General features: G+C 34.4%; 2 pseudogenes across 1 annotated transcript; one reads left to right on the top strand and one right to left on the bottom strand.

The window, feature by feature from the left end:
* Positions 1–19990, bottom strand: part of LOC149560165 (inorganic pyrophosphatase TTM1-like) — a 31792-nt pseudogene extending 11802 nt beyond the window's left edge.
* A 162-nt stretch (positions 19991–20152) lies between these two features.
* On the top strand, positions 20153–22127 carry LOC149560164 (bidirectional sugar transporter SWEET16-like; annotated as a pseudogene). Its single transcript, XR_016363334.1, has 6 exons — positions 20153–20263; positions 20626–20662; positions 20779–20993; positions 21158–21321; positions 21488–21607; positions 21701–22127. The product of XR_016363334.1 is annotated as a bidirectional sugar transporter SWEET16-like (transcript).
* The last annotated feature ends 1937 nt before the right edge of the window (positions 22128–24064 follow it).

Below are 24064 nucleotides of genomic sequence, written 5' to 3'. Positions count from 1 at the left end.
TATTAATATTGAGGAGGTTAGAGCCCTCCAAAGGTAGGTGTAGGCATTGCAAGAGGAGCTCCGTAGAGGAGCAAATGTTGCCGTAGGTGACGAAAGTGAGGATGACAATGAAGAAGAAGTAATGGGACTAGAAGAGGAATTTGATAGGGAAGTTCTGAATCATGCAGAGGAAAGGCTTTTTAGGGCCATTACTAAGTTTGGGAAAAGACCCACAATTGAAGTGGGTGTATTTTCAGGAAATTTGAAACCAGATGAATTGATCGATTGGATCAATGAACTAGAAGAATACTTTGACTATGAGGATATCAGGGACCTAGATAGGGTTAAGTTTGCAAAGGCCAAACTAAAAGGCCATGCCAAAATCTAGTGGCAAGAGGTCCAATTGGAAAGAAATAGAAGAGGAAAGGAGAAGATCACAAGATGGGATCGCATGGTGGACAAATTGAAGAAGCAGTTCATTCCTGTGGACTATGAGCTTGATTTGTTTAAGAAGATGCATGGGTTAAAGCAAGCAGGAAGATCAGTCCAAGAATATATAGAGGGATTTTACTAACTCTTGATTAGAGCGGAACATGCAGAAGCAAATAAGGAGAAGGTTGCTCGTTATATCAGTGGGTTGCGACCTAGCATCCAGGAGGAATTAAGTTTGGTAAGAATGACTAGCGTTGAAGAGGCATACCAGTTTTCCCTACAAGTTGAAGAGAAGCTGAATAAAAGGTTTGAAGGAAGACAAAGAGGGCACGGTCAAGGACGAAGGGGAAGCGGTAGGTCATCTAGAGGTTGCAATGAAACCCAAAAGAAAAATGAAGATGAGGGTACTAGCAGGAACCAGAGGAATGAGGGTTTCAACCACTCCCGTGACCAAGACTTTGGAAATTAGAGAGGAAGAGGTAGAGGACATGGACAAGGAAGAGGAGGCTTCCATGGTACTTTTTTCCATTGCAATGAAGAAGGTCATCGTGCCTTTGAATGCCCTTGACGAAAAGGAAGGACAGATAAGAGAGCTAAGGTCCAAGCTAGGGTTGCTCATGTGGATGAGGATGCATAATCATCACATTCAAAGGATGAAAAAAGAGGAGAGACCTTGGTAAATGAAAGAGTCCTACTAAGTAGTGAGATTGAACCAGGACAACGGAGGAGTTTTTTCCGTACCAGATGCAAGTGTGAGGATAAATGTTGTGACGTGATCATTGATGGTGGTAGCAATGATAACTTGGTATTAGAAGAGATGGTCTCTAAGTTGAAGCTCAAGAGGGAGAAACATCCCCAGCCCTATCAGATTGCTTGGGTAAAAGATGATCATAAGGTCCTGGTAAGTGAACAATGTTTAGTGAAATTCAAAATTGGGAGTTACCATGATGAAGTTCTCTGTGATGTTATTTCAATGGATGTTTGCCCATCTATTGTTGGGTAGACCATGGCAGTTTGATAGACATGCAGTACATGATGGGCATGCAAATACATACTCTCTGACAAAGGATGGAGTTCACCACAAATTGAAGCCCATGAAAAAGGAAGCTAAAAAGGTATGTAGCAGTGCTAGGATATGTCTTGTTGATGAAAGGAAGTTTTTAGATGGCATGAAACATCAGCATATGTGCTATGCTTTGATTCCTAGGAAAGATAAAGAACGTAGTAGTGAAATGCCACTTGAAGTTTCAGATTTACTAGGGGATTTTGGAGATATTATCTCTGATAATGTTCCAGATGGATTGCCACCAGTAAGGCAAATTAGTCATCAGATAGATCTAATTCCAGGAGCTAGTTTTCCTAACAAGGCTGCTCACAGGATGACTCCTACTGAAATAGAGGAGCTAAATAGATAGGTTTAGGAGTTGTTGAGGAAGGGCTTGATTTGAGAGAGCCTGAGTCCATGTGAAGTACCTGCAGTACTCGCACCAAAGAAGGATGAAGAGTGGAGAATGTGTACAAATTCTTGAGCTATAAATAGGATCACCATCAAGTACCGGTTTCCTTTGCCAAGGATGGATGATATTATGGACTACTTGAGTGGAGCTCAGTACGTCACAAAGATAGATCTAAAGAGTGGTTATCACCAGATACAGATTCAAGAAGGAGATGAGTGGAAAACAACCTTCAAGACCAAGGAGGTTCTTAATGAGTGGTTAGTCATGCCCTTTGGATTAACAAACGCCCCAAGCACCTTCATGCGGCTCATGAATGAGGTACTTAAGAAGTTCTTGGGAAAATTTGTTATTGTTTATTTGGATGATATTTAAATTTTCAGCAAGACTTTGGAAGAACATTTATTTCATATTCGTAGTGTCCTTGAAAGGCTAAGGGAAGAGAAACTGTTAATTAATCTGAAGAAGTGTAACTTTGCAAAAAGGGAGTTAGTCTATTTGGGGTTTGTTATATCACCTGAAGGTCTCAAAATGGATCTAGAGAAGGTAAAAGCCATCTTTGAATGGCCTACTCCGAGGTCTGCTACTGAGGTAAGATCATTTCATGGTCTGGTTAGTTTTTACAGGAAGTTTATTAAGAATTTCAGTGGCATATGTGCACCCCTAACTGATACAATAAGAGGGGATAGAAAAGAGTTCAAATGGATTGCAGCAGCTGCGAGAAATTTTGAATTGCTGAAGAAGAAGGTGACAGAACAGCCTATGTTGGCACTTCCAAATTTTAGAAAAGTGTTCCAGGTGGATTGTGATGCTAGTGGCAGTGCTATTGGGGCTGTATTAAGCCAGGAAGGTAAGCCTATTGCATATTTTAGTGAAAAATTCAATGATGCAAAGAAGAAGTATTCTGTTTATGATCAAGAGTTCTGTGCAATAGTTCAGGCCTTAAAGAAATGGAGGCATTATTTATTTCCAAAGGAATTTTTTTTGTATACTGATCATCAGGCATTATAGTACCTAAATAGTCAAGGTAAATTGAATCAGAGGCATATGAAGTGGGTAGAGTTCTTGCAGAGCTATACACTTGTGTTGAAGCATAGGAGTGGAAAATCTAACAGGGTTGCAGATGCACTAAGTAGGAGACAGTTGTTGCTTACAACAATGCAGGTTGAAGTAGTTGGGTTTGATGAAATCAAGAATTTGTACCCCGAGGATCCTAATTTTGCTGAAGCATGGAAAGCTTGTAAAGAACCTGTTGCTGTGGATAGAACCAAGTGGTTAGACTATTTGATTCAGGATGGCATGTTGTTCAAGGGTAGTCAATTGTGCATTCCAAGAAGTTCCATGAGGGAAAATCTGATTAAGGAGAAACACAGTGGAGGGATGGCAGGACATTTTGGTTGAGATAAGACCATTGCCATTCTTAGAGAACATTATTTTTTGCGTCAAATTTCACAGGATGTGAAGAAGTTCGTACAAAGTTGCCAAGTTTTTCAAGTTGCCAAGGGGTTTAGTCACAATACTGGCCTATATCAGCCATTGCCTATTCCGTCAAGGCCATGGGAGGACATAAGTATGGATTTTGTTCTTGGATTTCCAAGGACACAAAGGGGTAATGACTCAGTATTCATGGTGGTTGATAGGTTCTCCAAAATGGCACATTTCATTCCATGCCACAAAACTCATGATGTTGTCCATATTGCAGACGTGTTCTTCAGAGAGGTGGTAAGACTACATGGTCTTCCAAGGAGTATAGTTTCTGACAAAGATACTAAATTTGTGGGGTATTTCTGGAGGACATTGTGGAAAAAGTTGAGAACAGACTTGAAATTCAGTTCCACGCATCACCCACAAATTGACGGCCAAACAGAAGTGGTAAACAGAAGTCTGGGCAATTTGCTGAGATGTTTAGTTGGGGATAAGCCCAAGGGATGGGATTTGATTCTACCACAAGTAGAGTTTTCTTACAATAACTCTATAAATAGGAGTACTAGAAAATCACCATTCCAAATTGTATATGGAAGTAGCCCAAGGACTGCACTAGAATTGAGGAAGATAGAACAAGGGGAGAGGACAAGTGCTAAAGCTAAGGAATTTGCTAAACATATCAAGCATCTACATGAGGAGGTTCAAGCACACATTACCAATATGAATCAAGAGTATAAAGCTAGGGCTGATCAAAGGAGAAGACATAAGGAATTCCAATTAGGGGATCTAGTCATGGTGCACTTACGAAAAGAAAGATTTCAAGTTGGTACTTACAACAAGCTGAAAATGAAGAAATTTGGCCCTTGTAAAATTCTGAAGAAACATGACTCAAGAATTGCATATGAGGTGGAGCTGCTAGATGATATTCACATTTCTCCTATTTTCAACATTGTAGATTTAAAAGAGTACCATGATGATGGTGCAGATGACGAGCCAGTATTAGAGCCATGTCCAATTCCTGCTTCTAAGAAGGAGGAGATAGAAGACATTCTAGATCATTATGTGGGTAGGAGTACCAAAAGTAGGTAGTATGAAGAGTATTTGGTCAAATGGAAAGGACGACCGATCGAGGATTCAACTTGGATTTCAGTAGCTAAGGTTTCCCATTCGGGATTTCCTTTACCATTCATAAAGTGACAAGGTCACTTTTCAATCTACCCTGGGTGTTTGATGTAGGAGCATCCAGAGGTATAAGGGAAATCCTGTGTCACCCGAAAAAATGTACTTAGACTTAGTTTCTGTTTCATGTGTTTTCATTTTTGGATACCCATTTGGGCCAAATAAAGGTTCCAACTCTCACAGTTCCACTATCAGTGAGCTAGAAAATCTTGAAAAAATAGGAGCATGTAATTTGGCCATCATTTTGGTGACCTAGAAGGTGTGAATTGGCCAAATGAATGTAATTTTTATTTAGAGCATTCCAAAAAAAGAATCAGGTCAAAAGGCCCCACGGTTTGAAAGTTATCGCAGTTTTTCAGGTTTTGGAGACCTCCTAAGAATGCTTCAAAGTCAGGTTAGGGGCATTAAATGACCTCAAAAAGGGCCAAAAAATGGGGGACGAGGAAATCTGGTCCATAGGGTTATAGAGCGCTTCGAGAGCTTTCCAAAAATGTAAACGGTTTGTTAATCAGAGCTACGGTTCAAAAGTTATGCCTCCTAGAAGTTCAATTACCATTTCTAGATTCTTCTAGATTTGCGCCGACTTCTAACATAGCTTTTGGAGCCTTCTATTTGGTCGGTGGATGTCCACTAGCACTTTCTAGAATGTATTCCTAGTCCTTAACCCTCCGGGATCTATTTAAGGAGATTCTTGGCATTGTTTTGAAGTTTATTTTCTCTGTATTGTTTGTACTAGCTTATTTTCTCAGTTAATAGAATTTCCCTTTTCTGTTGTGTCTATTCTGTTCGTGGGTTGTGTCCCCATCAAACATCCATCTTTACCCACCAATAAAATAGACTCGTGCATAAATAATTGGCAATATTTAGAGAAAGGATAATGGAATCCAAAAGTACATAGGAGGACAAATATAACAATATAGCCAGTCAACTTTTTCTCATTAAATTTGGATGTGCAAAAAGATAAGAATGTATTGTATCTACGCATGTTCTGTATCCAAAATTATTTAAGAATTGATCGTAACATTCATATCAAGATCTAAATCTTAATTCCCAGCAATAGAAAGCAGAGAAAGAATTCAAAAATTTCCAAATAAAAAATTTAGTGTCTTTCATGTCTATTTGGGGAATGAGAACAGACTATTAGCTTCAGCTAGATAATAGTAAAGCAAAGCAAAAGCATGCTGTAATAAAATAACTAGAGAATTGAATTCAGATAATATCACCCATTATTATGGATGCATTGTTGTTAGCTCTTTTCAAATTGCAAAGCACATTACTCAAAGAGATGTCTAGAAAAGAATTTGCAACAAATTAAGAGAATGATTCTGACCATCCGATCAGTATAGAAATTCCTCTATAGTTTTCAGGTCTTGTTAGGATAAACCACAGACATAAATAAAAAAATACATGCAAATATAACCAATAACAGAAAAAATAATAGAACACACAGAAATGAACACAAGGCACCAAGATTTAACATGGTTCACCCAATCCCTGGGCTACGTCCACCAAATAGGAAGTCCGATCTTATTACAATCCAGTGATTACAACCTGATTACAATCTGTAATCCCTTACAGCTCAATACCACTGCAAGAACCAATTTTGTATCACAACTCTATGAAAAATACCCAACCCTAAGCCCTTTTATACAAGTATTAAACCGCTTTAGGGTTATAACATGTCGGCTACCATGTCAGCTACTTATGAAGTATGTACAATACTTTCTTGATCAGTCACCACAATCTAACAGGTCTTATCTTCAAAAATTAACATATTTTAATAAAGAAGAACAAATAACTCTCAGAGAATACTAAATAATCTTTTCACTTTTTATTTCATTAAACTGTCTCAATTTCTTTATTGCGCTAAAGCCAATGTCCACAAAAAATATTAAAATTTTGAAGAAATTTTTTGATTTCTATATGGCACATTCTCAATGATCTTTACCATTATGATCTATCTTAATTCCTGGCACCTTAGGCAAACCACCAATATTTCCTGACATGTACTTGACCTTTCTTAAGGAAATTACAATAGCTCAAGGACTCGAGATAAAAGCCAAGACTACCACATTCAGGTCTCCCTTAAGGAAGAAACAAAATTGGGATTAAAAAAAATATAAGATTCTCTTTAAATGGTCCAAACAATTGTAAACAGTTGTAATGTAATGTTAAGAAGTTGCATTCATAAAGAAAGGGTCCTCCACTATTCAATTTATGAAATAGATTCAAGACTAAGATCTCTAGAAAATGGCTTGACCACCATATATGTCCAATAAATTAGAATAAAAAAATAAAGGAACTAATAATAAAAGACAAAAACTTCAAAAATTCTTGAGCCCTGAATATGACACTATCAACTCTAGGAGAGAAGTTGATAATTTATGTTATAAGCCCAAAAATGATGGTGTGCAGGTCAACAAGCAGGATGATGACAACAAAAACTACTCTCCATTGTGATATTGCCATCAAGATTCAACTATGTAGTTTGAGTCCAACTCATTGACCCATGTTTCATGAGTAGTGATTCACATGAACCAATCTCTCATAAGATTGAATGGAATACTTACCACTCATTGGATCTAGGTGATGCTCAGAAAGATGAAGCACAAGGACTTTGTGGGGCTACTTTTTCCATGATGTTGTATTTTTAGTTAAACTCACTACAAACATTAAATACTACATTATTTTCCATTTAGATTTGGATATAGATGTCACCATGGTAAGAATATCAGTTTTCCAATTGCTCTTAGTTCTATGAAATGTTTTAACTACAGACCAATGTAGGATACCCTAAATTGCATGCAACCTTTATCCTTATCCAGTTTCTAGCATTTGGAAAGCACTTTCACATATATATTAAAGCTTGACTATTTGGCTGGCAACAATCTAATATAATATTTTGAAGTAAATATTCATTCTCTCTTCAGATTTAGAATCTCAATATTTTAACCCCAATGGGAAAAATTTCTAAAATAGAACCTAAATTATGCTTTGTTGTCTCCTAGAGATCACTCTTAGCAAAGTGAAACACTGGTGAGGCATCCAATGACAATCTTGGATCTATAGAGTCATATGCTAGAATGCTAAGGAAAAAGTAGCTAGTTTATTCCACTAATGCCTCAATTTAGAGACAAACAACGGTACTAAAGCTTTAGCCATGTGGTAGGGTCTTTTTTTTTTTAAAAAAGAGGGGTAAACGCTTTTGACCTAGAGCTATGAACCAGTGAGGCCACAAACAGGGGACCTCATCCCCATGAGATCTGAACCTTGATGGCAAGGATAACAACATAACAACTTAACCATTAGAACATGCCATTATTGGCAGCCATGTGGTAGGGTCTTATAAAGGCTTACACCCATTAAATTTCTATGGTTTTTACTAAGAAAAACTCCTGATTCTTGCAAGACTCTATTCAGGATGCAATTTGAAAGATGGGAAACTCAAATGCTGGGAGACCATCATCATATTCTCAACCAATTTCAAAAATATATAGGTGATGTTTTCACAATGTGCTAAATTATGTGATGATTTATTGGGATTCAACTACATAGTTTCAAGTAATCTTTATGAGTTGGATCAGTTCATGGGTAAGCATCCTATCCTAGGAAATTCTAGTGCAATACCTTTGTGAGCATCAATGAGATGCAGTAAGTGCTAAAAGATGATTTAAAGAATTGCTTGGCAACCTTGGCTCTTATAAACTTTCCACCATAACAAAAATTCTTATGATAAAAAGGAATTGGACTAGTATAAAAATCCTAGACCAACCCTTCTTCCCATCCCCAATCCAACAGACCTCAAAACCCTAAAGCTTAGCAGTCTGTTGAAGATATTTCTATAATGAAGATCCCATGAGCTCTGCCATAATCAAGCCCCTTGGGATTTCTCCTTACTCTCATCCAGTTGCTGCCCATCCTACTATTGTTTCCCTTTAAAGATTATCAAATTTTCAAAAAGAAGGTAAGTATCTACAAGGATGTTATACTAATCAAGCAATGGAAAAGCATTGCCTTGACTTCCATGGTTGTATTAAGTTACAAAACACTCATGCTTACTACTTGGTAATCTTGAGGATTCACTAATTAAGGTTGTTGTTTAAGTTTGGGAGGTATCTCATAAGTGGGGCACATATTTCAGGCCATTGCAACATTGCAAAACCTCCATGTCCATGTTATCACCAACTATTTAACTGATGACAAGTCCACAACAAGGGGCCATGCTTGGAAGCTGATGTTGAAGAGAAACCACTGGCAGCAATTAGAATTTATAGGGCATGTAGGCTCAACCATACTAAGCATACAATTCCAATTTCTTGAGATTTCTATGCTAGCTCCTATGAATTTTGCTACTATAAAAAGGGTGTGTCCTCAATAGCAATGAGTCCAGTAGGCATCTCTATGATGATATTCTGAGTTATGAGAGCTTGTCAAAGCTGAAAATAGTTAGTCCATTTATTAAGTTATAGTTTCTCTTGAATGGAAAAATAATTAGCATTGTAGTATTATTATAATCGACAAGAAAAGAAGAAATAAACACATCATTCTCAAATTTGATATTTTAAATCTTTAGAAGGCAGTATAACTTATACCCTGAGTAAAGTTTGAGGTTGTCCATTATCTCACCAACTTTTAACAGGGGATTGAAATGACTGTAGAAGATGAAATGATTGAAATACTTCATCCTACATTGGTTAGTTCTTCTTTTATGAAGAATGCACAATGAGAAGACTTTGTGATTATTGGTTCTCTTCCATTTCATCATTTCAAAGCTCTATACGATCCTTCAATTCCACTATTATTTTTCCTGTAATAGGGTTGCACTAAATCCAAGCAAAGATCTCACTAGTCCACAGAGGGGGTTTGTATAGTGGACTCGTAGATAAGGAGGTCATGTAGAGAATGGATCAAAGTAATAATTGGAAAACTACTAACAAGAGGCAGCAATTTAGAGAATTTACAATCTCTCAGATGGAGTCGAAAAGCGGTAGAGGAAGTAGAGATGGCAAGAAAGAAGGAATGATCCCGTGCATGGGAAATGTTTTAATTTTTAATATCTAAGCCCCGTGTTGGTCAAAATTTTGACCAACACGGGGCTTAGAGGTAAAATAAAATAAAATTTGCCTTCTACATTTTGACCAACCTAAACTTTTTTAGTTGATGGTCGAAAATTTTGGTAGAAAAATGAGGTCAAATGTAGTACTGATCATTCTGAAAGGAATAGTATTGAGGTCAATTGGATAGTGGGTTCGTTCATCTAATCCTAAAGTTTTTTGGATAGTGAGTTTAGCTACCTTCCATAACTCCTAATACGGTTGGAATCTCCTAATAAGGATGCAAAGTATCCTAACATGGACACTTTGTACTAAATGTTGTAATAAGACTCCTAACAGGGTCCATCCTCTAAAAAGGAATATTCATATTATTGCATCATTTTGTGGGTATCATTCCCACTAAGGTTTTCCCTCTAATCAAGGGTTTCCCTAGTCAACATATCTGGTGTAATTGTGTATGTGCATCTCTTTATGGTTGCTGTTTACTTTGGTTGAATGGTCAAGATTGTTCAAGAGGATAAATGTTTTAAATTTGAGGTTGAAGAGGATGTTGGTACTAGACTTTTGGATTTGAGTACCTTTCTTGAATTTTTAGAACAAGAGCTTTCTCCTCCTGCAAAATAAAAATAATTGATATAAGAATTGTGCAAGAAATTCAAAACTAAAACATATATACCTATTACATATTCTCTCTCACTTTGGAATAATATTATATTTCTCCAAAAATTCTCCCTTTCTCTCTCTTCACACATTTTCCTTCAAATGCTTTAAATTCACTATTTAACATTTTCTTATGTTTTTGAAGAATTCCTTCTTTTTATTTATCATCATCAATTAATATTTTAGTTACAAGTGCACACTAGAAGAGGATTAAATTTGAGATCTCGATGAGAAATTTTCAACACTTTTCCATTTTCCCATCCATGAGGGAGAAATTTCCAACACTTGACCATCTTTTCTTCCATGAATAAGAAATGTCCAACACTTCACCAAATTTCACAGTTAAACAAATATTATCTATTCTTTGAAATTTGTTCAATGGAGAAGAAATTTTTGAACACTTAATCATTTTTCATTTTCCATGAAGGAAAAATTTAAAACACTTAGTCATTTTTCTCTTGCATGATGGAAATTTTTTTTTAAACTAAGTCATTTTTTCTTTCTTGGAGGAGAAATTTTCCAACACTTAGCCATTTTTTCTTCCATGAAGGAGAAATTCCCAACACTTGGAAGGTGAAATTTGAGATATGGAGGAGAAGTTTTCCAACACTTAGACAATTCTTCAGTTTTCAAACACCTAGCCATTTTTTCTAAAAAATTTAGTTTTCTTGTTGGAAGAAATCTTTAGTAGTCATGGACTCTATCCACAATGGAAGAATTTTACAACAACCATCTTTCTCCAAGGTGATTTTTTTGAGTGGTCATGGATTTTATCCATGATGGAAGGATTCCACAATAGCCATTTTTCTCCAATGCATGACTTTTTTAGTGGTCATGAATTTTTTTCATGATGGAAGAATTATGTGACAACTATTTTCTCAAAGGCAAGATATTTTGAGTGATCATGGATTTTGTCCATGATGCAAGAGTTTCACAACAAATACTTTTCTCCAAGATATGATGTGTTGGGGTGAGCCATCAAAAAATAATTCAAAGGTAAATGTCATGCATGCAAGATGTATAGACATATGAAGAAGGATTACAAAAGTAACATGTTGTCTATTGTGGAGCTTGATTAGTCCCTAAGTGGGAGATTGTTAGTTTATGGTGACTGATCAAGGAAGTATTGTACAAACTCCATAATTTCTCAATATTTTATGGCTGACATGTTGTAACTAATTTTAACTCTAAAGTGAAAAAAATACTTGTATAAAAGGGCTTAGAGTTGGGGATTTTTATAAGGTGTGACGCAATGATTATTTATTGTAGTGATATTGAGATGTGAAGGATTACAGATTGTAATTAGCTTATAATTGTTAGAAGGTTCAAATATCAAAGATCAAAGATCAAATCCAAAAATCTAAGAACATGGCAAAGGAAGTTCAATATGAGGAAATTTGAAAGTGACAAAGTCATTAGCAATATGTTCCAATCCATTTCAAGGAGATAAATATCTGAGAAGTACATGAAAGATGGAATGTTCAAGGAGAGATTATCAAAAAAGTTAGTCAAAGTTAGATCTTAGTTGAAAAATAATGTAGTTGGAAAGGAATCAAGCCCTTCATCATAATTTTGTTACACCCAATTCTCTTTGTTGATGAGTTGAGGTGTCCAAGTCAAAATTATGTTGCCTCAATTCCTAATGTTTGGTTCATCATTTATTGTTAAATTCAACTTTTTGTATCTCTATATTTTGGTTCCTATAATTTTTCTAGGGTTTATATTCGTAGTAATAAAACATTAAAAATAATTGTCAAAACAAATATGTAGAAATTTAAAGCGGTCATAGTGGTTACTTAATTATGATTTCACTCTAGGTGTTTTAACTCTAAATTCACATGTTTTAACTCTAATATTTGCATCTTTATCATTATATTTTATATTTTAATGAGAGAATATCTTCACTGTGATTATTATGACTAGTCAATGGTAAAACCTTAAAAAGTAATTAAATGGTGCATAATTTAAGGGATGATGTAGCATTGTATTTTGGTTAAAAGTAAGAATTTTTTTCCTTATCAATTCGGCCCATCATTCATAGGAAAATATGTATATGTATTTATTTTCAATATGTATTTTTTATGTGATTATTAAGTTTTTTAACTTGAAAGTAATGCTATTGCTAATACAAAAAAGATAAATAATTAAAGATTTTTCTAATATATGTCAAAAATAATATACATCATTTTATTTTTTTAAATAATTATTATTATTGAAACTTAGAAACATATCTACTATTAATATTTCTAGTTTTCTTATACATTTACTTATTTTTTGAAATGAGTTACAATAATAAATTATATAAACCTTTTTTAACATGTTTTTTAAACTTTTAAAACATATTAATTATATTTTCTAATTATCTTTTAATAGGTAATGTGTCAAAGCTTACACTAATTAATAATACTTATTAAAATTAATTGTTATTATTTTGTTTAATTAACACTTAACCTAAACCCTTTCATAAGTTGTCATTAGACTCTTTTCTAAATTTTCTAAGTATTTTAAAACTAAATTTTTACCTTTTTATTACTTTATGAATTAATTTAATGCTATGAATTTTTTTAACTATTTTTCAATTTCGATATTTTCTTTTTTGTTAATTACGAAACATTTTTTTCTTTAAAATCTTGAAATTTTCTCATTGTAATTCATGAAGTGGGACTAGAGCTCTCTAGAGCTCTTGTTCTTCTAACTGATTAATGACCTTTAATTTACCTATCTTTATTTCAAACTTTATCTTCTATAATCATTGAAGGTCTAGTACCTCCATATTTGAAAAAACATATTATTTATATTTATATTTAATAAAAATCAAATAAGATTTAATCGTTGAAGTATCAAAACACTAATAAACCAAAGCTATAATTTAAAATGTAGCCTACAAACTTTCTAGAGCAATAATTCGAATGACATGGGACCAAACTGAATGTTAGTGTTGCACAGCTTGCGAATGTGGATGGGTTATTACTTGTGAGACTGTAATCCTTACACGAAGCTAGACATCTATCCCCTCATGTTACATGATGCTATTAAATCCAAGCTAAAAGCATGTTCTAAAATTTTTTGCACACATCTAGGCTTTTGAAGGAAGAAAAGAATTTATACACTTCATTTTGTTAATTTAAGAGATAAACTGAGAATATACAAAATAGAGACGAGACACAAGATATATGGTGGTTCACCATAACTATGGCTACATCCACACCGAGAGCAGAAAAAAAATATTATTCAGTCATTGTAGCTTACATAAACAGGGCTTTGCCCTTATATTTCTATATTAGTTCTTCAAGAAAAGATGAAGAGACAAATAAGAAGAATGTGAAATAAATAGACATGACAGTTAGACTTCACATCCAACACATTTTCCTTAAAAAAAACATAGCTATGATTGAACAGTGCCCTTGAACAATAGCATAGACTGAGACAGGCACACAAAACTAAACAAAATACACGAAATCGAGAACAAAACTAAACAAAACACACGAAATCAAGAACAAATGGACCGAGTGCCAGAAAAAATGGTGAAAAATCAAATGAACGATAAAGGCTACTACATTTACAGCCTGGATCTGCAAAACTGTGTAAAACATTGGTGAAAGGGTTTAGTGAGAATACCGGTTTGACTGCATTTTGCTGTCATTTCTACATTAAAATGCAAATTGGTGTAGCTGCCATGAAATCTATGTGTATTTGAGTGAATGGGGAGTGTCAACATAAATTAATTACACCGCACAGTATGGTCAACACCGACCAAGATGTTTCTAGAGGCAGCCATCCTTCCAACTGCCAACTACTCTCATTAAAAACATTACCAAACTCTTCTCTAGAATACTCTGTACATTCAGCTATAAATAGAATGGCTGGGCCTGGAGTTTTCAGTGCTCAAGTTTGGATTGATATGTTGTGGCTCATTTGCTGAGTTTTTCTGCTGTGTTAATCTCTCTATTTTTGTTCATGGTATCAAAGCCATGATTGAAAGATTGTGATCAGTGTGAAGAAAGGAGATTGTGTTAAGGAAGATCATTGTGAGAAGGTTGCCCCCCATTATAAAGTTGCATTGGCGATTAGTGAATACCAATTTGCACTGTGAGCTGAGGGAGAATTAAACGAATCAAGGAAAGTGCTGAAGGTACGTTTGATTTCAGCTAAACATTTTTGATGAATAGATATGTGTGTTGGTGCAGTTGGAGAATAGTTTGATTTATAGAATATTGGAAAAACAAGTTGCTGTTCGGGGCAGAATTTTACTATTTGTTAAGCTTCTGCGAAGATTTTTAACACAGTTCGAGTGTTGTATGCTTTTGTTATTTTACTAATCTTTTGAGATACTATATGTGGTTGAGACTGTTTCATTTGAAGATACAAATTGTGTGTGTTTAATGGTTGTTTGGTGATATAGTAATCAAGTACATTTGAAAGATATTATAAAGAGCACTTTGAAAGATTTGTGTGGAAAGTTGAAAGTGGTAATTTTAGAAGTCTTTGTTTTGATAGGTTCATAAGAAGGCCAATATCAAGGCATGGTCTTTGCTACATACTTGATGCTTATGTGATTGAGTGCATGTGTGTCGGTAATTGATTGGAATTTAACTATGGCTGCCAATGAGATGTCTAGTCTTGTGGTTAGTGAAAATTTGGATGGATCAAATTATGCTAATTGGAAATGTGAGATGGAGTTAATTTTACAAATGAAATATTTATGGGAACTAATCAAAGAAGAAGAACCTGAGGATCAAGATAAACTTGATAAATGGAATAAAAAAGATATGAATGCACGTGCTACACTTTTGTGGCAAATTAGTCCAGGGATTAGGCCTCATGTTCAAGGTTTAAAAACAACAAAGGCAATATGGGAAACTTTACAAACAATGTATGAAAGAACAAGTAAGTTAAAAGAAATGGATATTAAGAGGCAATTAACTCATTTGAAAATGAAAGAAGGAGATAGCATGAATGATCATATTGCTAGATTGAAAAACTTAAGAAATCAGCTTGCAATGATGAAGGTTGAGTACGAAGATGATGAAATCATAGAATTTTTAATTGAAAGTCTTCCAAAGGAGTATAATAATTTCATTCACACTTTAGAATTAACTAACAAATTTGAAAATATAAAATTGCAAGAAGTCTATGGTGCTTTGTTAAATGAAGAAGAAAGGCTTCACAAGTTTACAAGTGAGTCTAGCAAGAGTCAAGCATTTGTAACCAGAGGGAAATACAAGTATTATAATCAAGAAAGAACATATCAAAATCAAAGACCTAATCAAGGGAATCAATATAGAAATAATCAAAGACAGTGGTCTCAACAAAGAGATAATCAAAATAGGCAAAATTATCAAAGGCCACAAAATGAAGGGAGAAATTACAATAATAATCTCAAAGGAGAAAATACTATCAAATGTTTCAAGTGTGGAAAAGAAGGGCATAAAAGTGATCAATATTTTAAGAAATGGAAAAAGAGATTTAATCAAAGAAGGCAATCAAATTTTGTTCAAGAAGAGGGTGATCATCATATAATGATAGCTTCTTTGGCTGCTCAAGGTCATTCAAGTAATGCATGGTATATTGATTTGGGAGCTAGCCAACATCTAACTCACAACAAAAATATCTTTAGCTCTTTAGAAGCAACAAAAGGTGCAAAAATATTTCTTGATGATGATAGTTCACATGACATAGAAGGAATAGGTACAATTTAAATGAAAGGTAATGATGGTAAAAATTTGGAAATAACTAATGTGAATTTTGTACCTAGGTTGGCCAAAAATCTTCTATCAGTGAGTCAAATAACTCAACATGGATATAAGGTGGAATTTTATTCAGATAAGTGTTTAATCAAGAATATTAATGATGGATACAAGATAGTCACTAGAGGAGTTGAGAATGATGGATTATATAAATTTCAAGCTAGTGTTGCTAAGAAGGCTTATATCACTACAAGATCATCCTTAAGTGAGTTATGGCATCAAAGGTATGGTCATTTAAATTATCAAAGTTTGGCTATGCTTTCAAAGATGAATATGGTTAATGGATTACCTTGGATAAAATTAAATACAAATGTGTGTGAAGGATGCATGGTTGGTAAACAACATAGAGACACTTTTGAGAGGTCTAGATGGAGAGCAAAGAAAAGTCTAGAACTTATCCATAGTGATTTGTGTGGTCCTATGAATCCAACATCAAAGGGAGGAGCTAGGTATATCTTAACATTTATTGATGATTTTTCAAGAAAAATTTGGGTTTATTTCATGAAACAAAAGGATGAAGTGTTTAACAAATTTGAAATATTTAAAACTCTTCTGGAAAATGAAAGTGGAAATAAGATCAAGAGAATTAGAACTGACAATGGTGGAGAATATGTAAACAATAGGTTCAAATCATTTTGTGAGCATCATGGGATCAAAAGAGAGATGACTATTAGATATACTCCTCAAAAAAATGGTATTGCTGAAAGGAAGAATAGGACTTTAGTGGAAATGGCACATTGTATGCTACAATCTAAGAATCTTCCTTTGTTTTTATGGGCTGAAGCTATTAATATTGCATCTCATGTTTTGAATAGATCTCCCACAAATGTTTTGCAAAACATTACTCCTCAAGAAGCTTGGAGTGGAAGAAAACCTAATGTTAAGTATTTTAGAGTGTTTGGATGTGAAGCCTATGCCCATGTACCAGATGAGATTAGAGAAAAGAAATTTGATAAGAAAAGAATTAAGTGCATCTTTGTGGGGTATGATGACCAAAGGAAAGGATATAGGTTGTATGATCCTAGTGTAGAAGATGTGTTTACAAGTAGGGATGTCAAGTTTAATGAGGGGTTTGATGATATGCCAATATCCACTCCTATTCCACACGTGACCATTAAGAATCATGAAGATCCTAATGATTTTGAAACTGGTGAAAGTTCTAAGGAACCCTTTGACATGGATGAAGAATCTAGTCCTTCCCCAAAGACCAAGAGTATTCAAGAAATTTATCAAAGGACTCATCAAATTAATTATGCTTTAATGACCACCATAATGAAAACTAATGATCCTCAAACATATGAAGAGGCCAAAGGAAAACATGAATGGGAAGAAGCTATGAAAAATGAGTATGATTCTTTGATAAAGAACAACACTTGGGAAATGGTAGAGTTACCAAAAGGTAAGAATGTGGTTAACAATAAGTGGGTTTATAAAACCAAGTTCAAGTCAGATGGGAGTATTGAAAAACATAAGGCAAGACTTGTAGCCAAAGGGTATTCACAAAAAGAAGGGATTGATTACACAGAAACTTTTGCCCCAGTAGCAAAGATTAGTACTGTTAGAGTTATTATAGCATTAGCAGCTCATTTTAAGTGGCCTTTACACCAAATGGATGTTAAAAATGCATTTTTGAATGGTGAAATTGATGAAGAGTTTATATGACTCAGCCACAAGGATTTCAAATACAATGGAAAGAATATTTTGTTTGCAAATTAAGGAAGTCTTTATATGGTCTCAAACAGGCTCCAAGGGCTTGGTATGCTAAAATTGATGAATATTTTCAAATTCAAGGCTTCCATAATAGTCCTCATGATCCAAATTTGTATGTGAAGGAATTTGCTAGTGGTGATATCATAATCATTGTTCTTTATGTTGATGATCTTATTATCACAGGACATAGCATGGATAAAATTAGTAAGATAAAGTTAAGCTTGCAAAATACATTTGAGATGACAGATCTTGGTTTTCTACACTATTTTCTTGGTATACAAGTATGGCAAAAAGATGATGGATTTTATCTTTCTCAAACTAAGTATGCCCTAGACATATTGAAGAGGTTTCAAATGACAGATTGTAAAAGTGTATCTACTCCAATTGCTTCAGGGTTGAAATTAAGCAAGGACATGGAAGGTGAAGATGTTGATCCTACCTTGTATAGGCAATTAGTTGGTAGTCTTTTATATTTAAAACACACTCGTCCTGATATTTCTTTTGCAGTTAGTGTGGTTTCCAGATTTTTGAGCTCACCTAAAGTCCCACATTGGATAGTTACTAAAAGAATACTAAGATATGTGAAAGGGACTTTAACGATGGGCATCTATTATTCATTTCATGGAGATATTTCACTTATCAGCTATTCAGATTCTGATTGGGCAGGATGCATGGATGATCGTAAGTCCACTACAAGTTATGTTGTTTATCTTGGTGCAGGTCCCATTTCTTGGTGCAGTAAAAAGAAATCTACCATAGCTCTATCCACTATAGAAGCTGAATATACTGCGGCAAATGAAGCAACAAAAGAAATCACTTGGCTATGAGCTATTCTATCAGTCCTTAAGCAACATCATGCAGGGCCTTCTCTACTTCATTGTGACAATCAAAGTGCCATATCATTGTCTAAGAATCCAGTGTTCCATGCTCACACCAAACATGTTGAAGTCTATCATCATTATATCAGGCATCTTCTCCAACAACAGGTGATTCATCTTCAATATTGCAAGACAGAGGACCAGATTGCTGATTTATTCACCAAGGCTTTAAGTGAAGCAAAGTTTGTATCTCTTCGACATCTTTTGGGCTTAAGAGCAGTGACATAATTGTCTCATGGTTGTCATTCAGGGGGGATTCTTATGAATTCCAACCATTGTATTTAAGAGATAATAGATTGTAAATGGGTACCTAACAAGGCTTTAGGCCGGGACCCATCATATGTAGATTATGGGGGGATATTTACATAGTAGATATTTAGTATAGCTATTGTAATTAATTTAGGGGGGATGTCAACATAAATTAATTACACCGCACAGTATGGTCGGCACCGACCAAGATGTTTCTAGAGGTGGCCATCCTTCCAACTGCCAACTACTCTCATTAAAAACATTACCAAACTCTTCTCTAGAATACTTTGTACATTCAGCTATAAATAGACTGGTTGGGCCTAGAGTTTTCAGCGCTCAAGTTTGGATTGATATGTTGTGGCTCATTTCCTGAGTTTTTCTGCTGTGTTAATCTCTCTGTTTTTGCTCAGGGAGGAGTACAGTTTTATTTGAAATAATAGTTCTATGCGTGTAGATATTTTTTAATATGTTTTTGAATTAAAAGTAGTCAAAATTAAGGGGCTGGTTCATTAATAGACAACTTGGTCGACTATGAGCAGATTATCATCAAACAAAACTAACTCCGACCACTAAGTAAAAGAAAAACAAGATTAGGAACCATAATTAAAAAAGTTTCAGCAGGCTTTAAACATATTGCCTGTATTCAAAATAGAGAAATTATAGTAAAAAAATAATCAAAGGCTTAACATCATTGCAACATATCAAGTTCAGCAATCAGCAGATAAAGATCATAAAAATAAAAAGGAGAAAACTCTTAAGATTTCTTGGCCTCCTTCCTCCATAGAAAGATGTTAGCCATAAAATTCAGTGTGGTGGCAGAGGCATGTATCACTTTAACCTTGAACTTAGTCAGTAGGTGCGTTCTCTCCTCCAGCACATGAATTCTCTTCCATATCTCATTACCAACCTTTTACAACTTGCCTGGGTAGCTATCAGTTCCAGTCTTTGTAGCTTACTACACAATCGGGAGGTTAGTAGCATCTTTACAAAAAGTCTTAACAGAAAAGAAATCGTTATGAGGGAGGGCACCCTGTCCCATATGTTATTAAATATATTAAAAAAATTAACTATTCCTCTAAAAATCAATCAATCACTCTGTATCCCATACCTTTTAGCTGCTGTAGAATATGGCCCTTCTGTACTGCATTCGTACTTTTCTTACGAGGTATCTTCTGGAAATGTGGTGAGTTTCCTCTCTCGGAATAAAGATAAGCCATGCCCATTTTGATTTGAGCTGGTTTCCAACAACTCTGATGTGTAAAGCTGAAACCAACGCGTTCCTTCCTACATTCCGCCGTAGATGATAACATCAAGTTTGTCGTCTTCAGGATATGTGGCCTATAAAACTCTTAGAACCGTAGTGCTTTTCACAGCTTCATCTTCTTCTTGTGCAGATTTCAATTTGCATAACATATTTTTCCTTCTTAGCACAACGAAGGCAGTTTCCTTCTTTTGTTCGATGGCCTTTTCTGTGCAGCTTTTGGTGGGAATTGTGGGTATGACATCTGGACCACTATCTCTGAACTTCTTACTGTCCACGATTAAGTGGGTCATAAATAGTTGAATTTTTCAAATGGTAAAACTTCTAATGAATAGTTTCTTCCCTACAAGAATACCCTCTTCTTAATACTTGCGTTCCAAATTTTTTATTTGAGTGATTGTTTTGTTACCTTATCATTGTTGTGAAGTTTGCATGTACAAATTTGGCTATAATTTTCTTTCTGATTTGTATGCACAAGTTTATCTGTACGACTGGTTACTCATTTGCAATAGCAAGTATTTAAGTTCATTAGTTGACTTTCACTCAGTTGGATCTATATGAGTACAAACTGATGTTTTGTGGCGTTCTGGGGTGCAGGAAATCTAACTTCACTGGCACTTTTTCTGTCACCTTTGTAAGTACTGTGTACACCATATTTCTCTGTGCCAAAAACTATTCTAATGTAAATGACCATAAATAAAATGTGATGTTTTAACTATTGATGAAAATAACGTGCTTATGAAATTGCAGGACAACTTTGTGGAGGATATACAAGTGTAAGTCTACCCAAGCGTATTCAGGACTTCCATATGTCTGCACCTTGTTCAACTGCTCCCTTTGGCTTCTTTACGGAGCCCCATTCGTTAAACCCAACAGTATTTTGCTGCTCACCATCAATGGTGCAGGATTTGTTCTGGAAATAATTTATCTGATGTCCTTCCTCACATTTGCCCCTAAGCAGGAGAGGCTATATTATTACACTATCTATGAGTTTATAGCTGAAGGCCATCTGGTGACTACTGGATTTTATAAACCTTGTACATAGTGACTGCTTAACTAGGTTTTATGCAAGAAGTTAAATATAATATTTCTATTTCTTTTGACATGGATTTTCTTCAATTTGTTTGGCAGGTGAAAACGGCGAGGTTAGCCATTGCGATGATGGTTTCTTTTATCGTTGTGGTTCTAGTCACTGTTTATGCGTTGCACGCACACAATGTCAGGCAGTGACTGGTTGGCACTTTAGGTGTGATCCTTTCAATTGTTATGTATGCCTCCCCATTATCCGTAGTGGTGAGTTTTCAATCATATTAATGTTCCCCTAAGTCAGATTTCTAAGAAAACTCTTCTAAACCAAATTATTGCTACACAGAGCTCTTGCCCTAAAAGTTAAAAACTCCTAATTTGCATATGAATTCATCTTTTCAGAGAAATTGACGAGTTTCTATTATGGTTGCAGGGGGATGTTATCAGAACGAAAAGTGTAAAGTACATGCCTTTTTTGATTTCTCTGTTCAGCACTATAAATGCACTTGTCTGGTCTGCATACTCAATGATGGTCAAGGATATCTTTATAGCTGTAAGCTTCTACGTTTAACTAGTACAATTTCCCTGTAATTTTTGGCAAGAGCTGTGCACCTCTTTTCTAATTAACGTATTCTTCTGTTTGCAGGTGCCCAATGGCATTGGCTTTCTTTTAGGAATGACTCAGCCAGTTGTTTACCTTATTTACAGAAGCTCGGAGCCTGTTTTGCCCATATCTACTGAACTTCATAAACTTCCAGAAATTAACAAGGTAAATAATGCAGTTGATCTTACTATCCATATCGTGGAGTTGGACTCTTCAAGCTTTGTTAAAGTGGCTGCAGTTGATCAAGTTTGATTTCATTCTCATCGATCAATGATCAACAAGGTCTATACAGCTTCAAGAGAAAATCAGAATTGGACGAATACGGTCAAATATCGATCTAAAGCTCACCTTTTTCAGTAATACTGAATCAATGTAAAAATCAAAAGCGTCGCTAGAAAATAAATGAGATTGTGAAGCTAGCAGTACCATACAAATTTCAAGAATTTTTGCTCACAATTTTTTAGTTCAACTTTTTTTCACAATTTTTGAGTTTAAGACAGGATTCAGGTTTCCGGAGAGTTTAGACACTGGGGAGCCTTTATTGCCGTTTTTGAATATTGAATTATTTCCTTGGCTTTGTGCTTAAATAATAAATTCTTTCGAGAATCAGTGTCCATGCTGATGAATATGCAGTTCTCCCTCTACCGCATATCACAAGACATAGTAGTTTACAGATCAGACTAATTAATTAGTATTAATGATTTGTGTTTAGGTCTACAACGTCATATAATGAAGCACTGTAATAATATCAGTACGCTGTTTCTTTACCTGGGTTTGCTAGGGAGAGCTGTATCGTTCTATATCAATGTACTTTTATGATCTAATGTTTCTCTCTAGCTGCTCCTTATTAGTCTATTCTATTAGTCTTGGTAACAGTTTCATTGCTAGGCTCAGTAAAAATTTAAATATTAACACAACACCATCTCCATAGGTACAGAGAAAATTAAAAATTAAACAATTTGTTTGTAAAGAAAGAAGATCAAAGAAGTTTATGCTAAATTGTTTGACAATAGTTATTAATTAATTAAAATTTAATATAGGATATCACATTATAATGTCTGATTTTTTATTGTAATTAATTTATTTAAAGTTTAATAAAATATTAGCTTCAAAAATCGAACCCACCAAAAAGATCTGCATTATAGGTACCTGCAATTGTTGTAGATAAGTTTGATCTTTCTCAGTTAGCATGAGACAAGTCAATTTCATTCTTTTAAGAAAAGGATGCCTCACAAAACAAGAGGGTGTCACGCTGCTTAGAGACCTCTATCATTTCAATTTCTTTCATGACAAGAAATATACCTTATTCTACAACTCATCCTTTTGTGTTTAGAAACAAGACATTACTTTTCATTAGCTTTGTGCTTGCTCACGCCTTGAATTTGACAGCTGTAATGATGGCTGTAATGGTACTTTTTCACTTTTTAATCGTATTTGACGGTTTAAATTTCATTAGATCTATACAAAGACAATGTTATATTTTTCTAAAACTTATATTTTTATATTTTTATAATCAATTTGTTTTATAGAACTTTAAAATGAAAGTCATTAATATGAGAAAAGGGTGATAAGCAAATTATGTGACAGGTTGGGTGAGTGTAAGGCATGTGCTTGCTTATATATTTGTTTCCACTAATAACTAATAATATTGTTGGTTTGAGAAATTTTTGTTTTTGTTTTTATTTAAAGTACAATCAATATGCTAGGTCAATCTATAACATGTAGCTTTAAATATAAGAATGACAATTAGCTCCTAGACCCCTAACTTTTTCTTTCTATGTTTTTAGGGTCTTTTTGGTTAAAACTTATTGGCCTCTTTTATACCTAGAAATTCAAACTTGATTATTCTCCTCTATAATATAAAAAATAAGAAGCAATAATAATAATAAATGTATCAATAGCACAATTCAATCCATTGATAAATAACATTGTTGGTTTGAGAAATTTTTGTTCTTGTTTTACATTTAAAGTGCAATCCATTATGCTAGGTCAAGCAATCACAAGTAGCATTAAATATAAGAATGACAATTAGATCCTACACCTCTAGCTTTTTCTTTCTATGTTTATAGGGTCATTTTGCTTGAAACTTACTAACCTCTTTTATACCTAGAAATTCAAATTTGATTTTTCTCCTCTATAATATAAAAAATAAGTAGCAATAATAATAATAAATGTATCAATAGCACAATTCAATTCAATAGGCATGGTTTGAAAATATCTATATATATGGTTGAAGATAGTAATTTTGTACAATTATTTCAAATTATTTGGTATTTTTTTTGGTAAATTGTGTTTTAATTTTTGCATCATATTCTATGATCTATCATTAGTTCTCTTGTTGAGAGAGTTGGAACATTGATAAAAAAATTGAAACACAATAAATGCAAAATACGCAACAAACTATAG

The sequence above is a fragment of the Cupressus sempervirens genome, chromosome 4, assembly GCF_028749045.1.
Source record: "Cupressus sempervirens isolate cs-2001-9-10 chromosome 4, ASM2874904v1, whole genome shotgun sequence".
NCBI lineage: Eukaryota > Viridiplantae > Streptophyta > Pinopsida > Cupressales > Cupressaceae > Cupressus > Cupressus sempervirens.
This window is presented reverse-complemented; position numbering and strand designations above follow the sequence as displayed.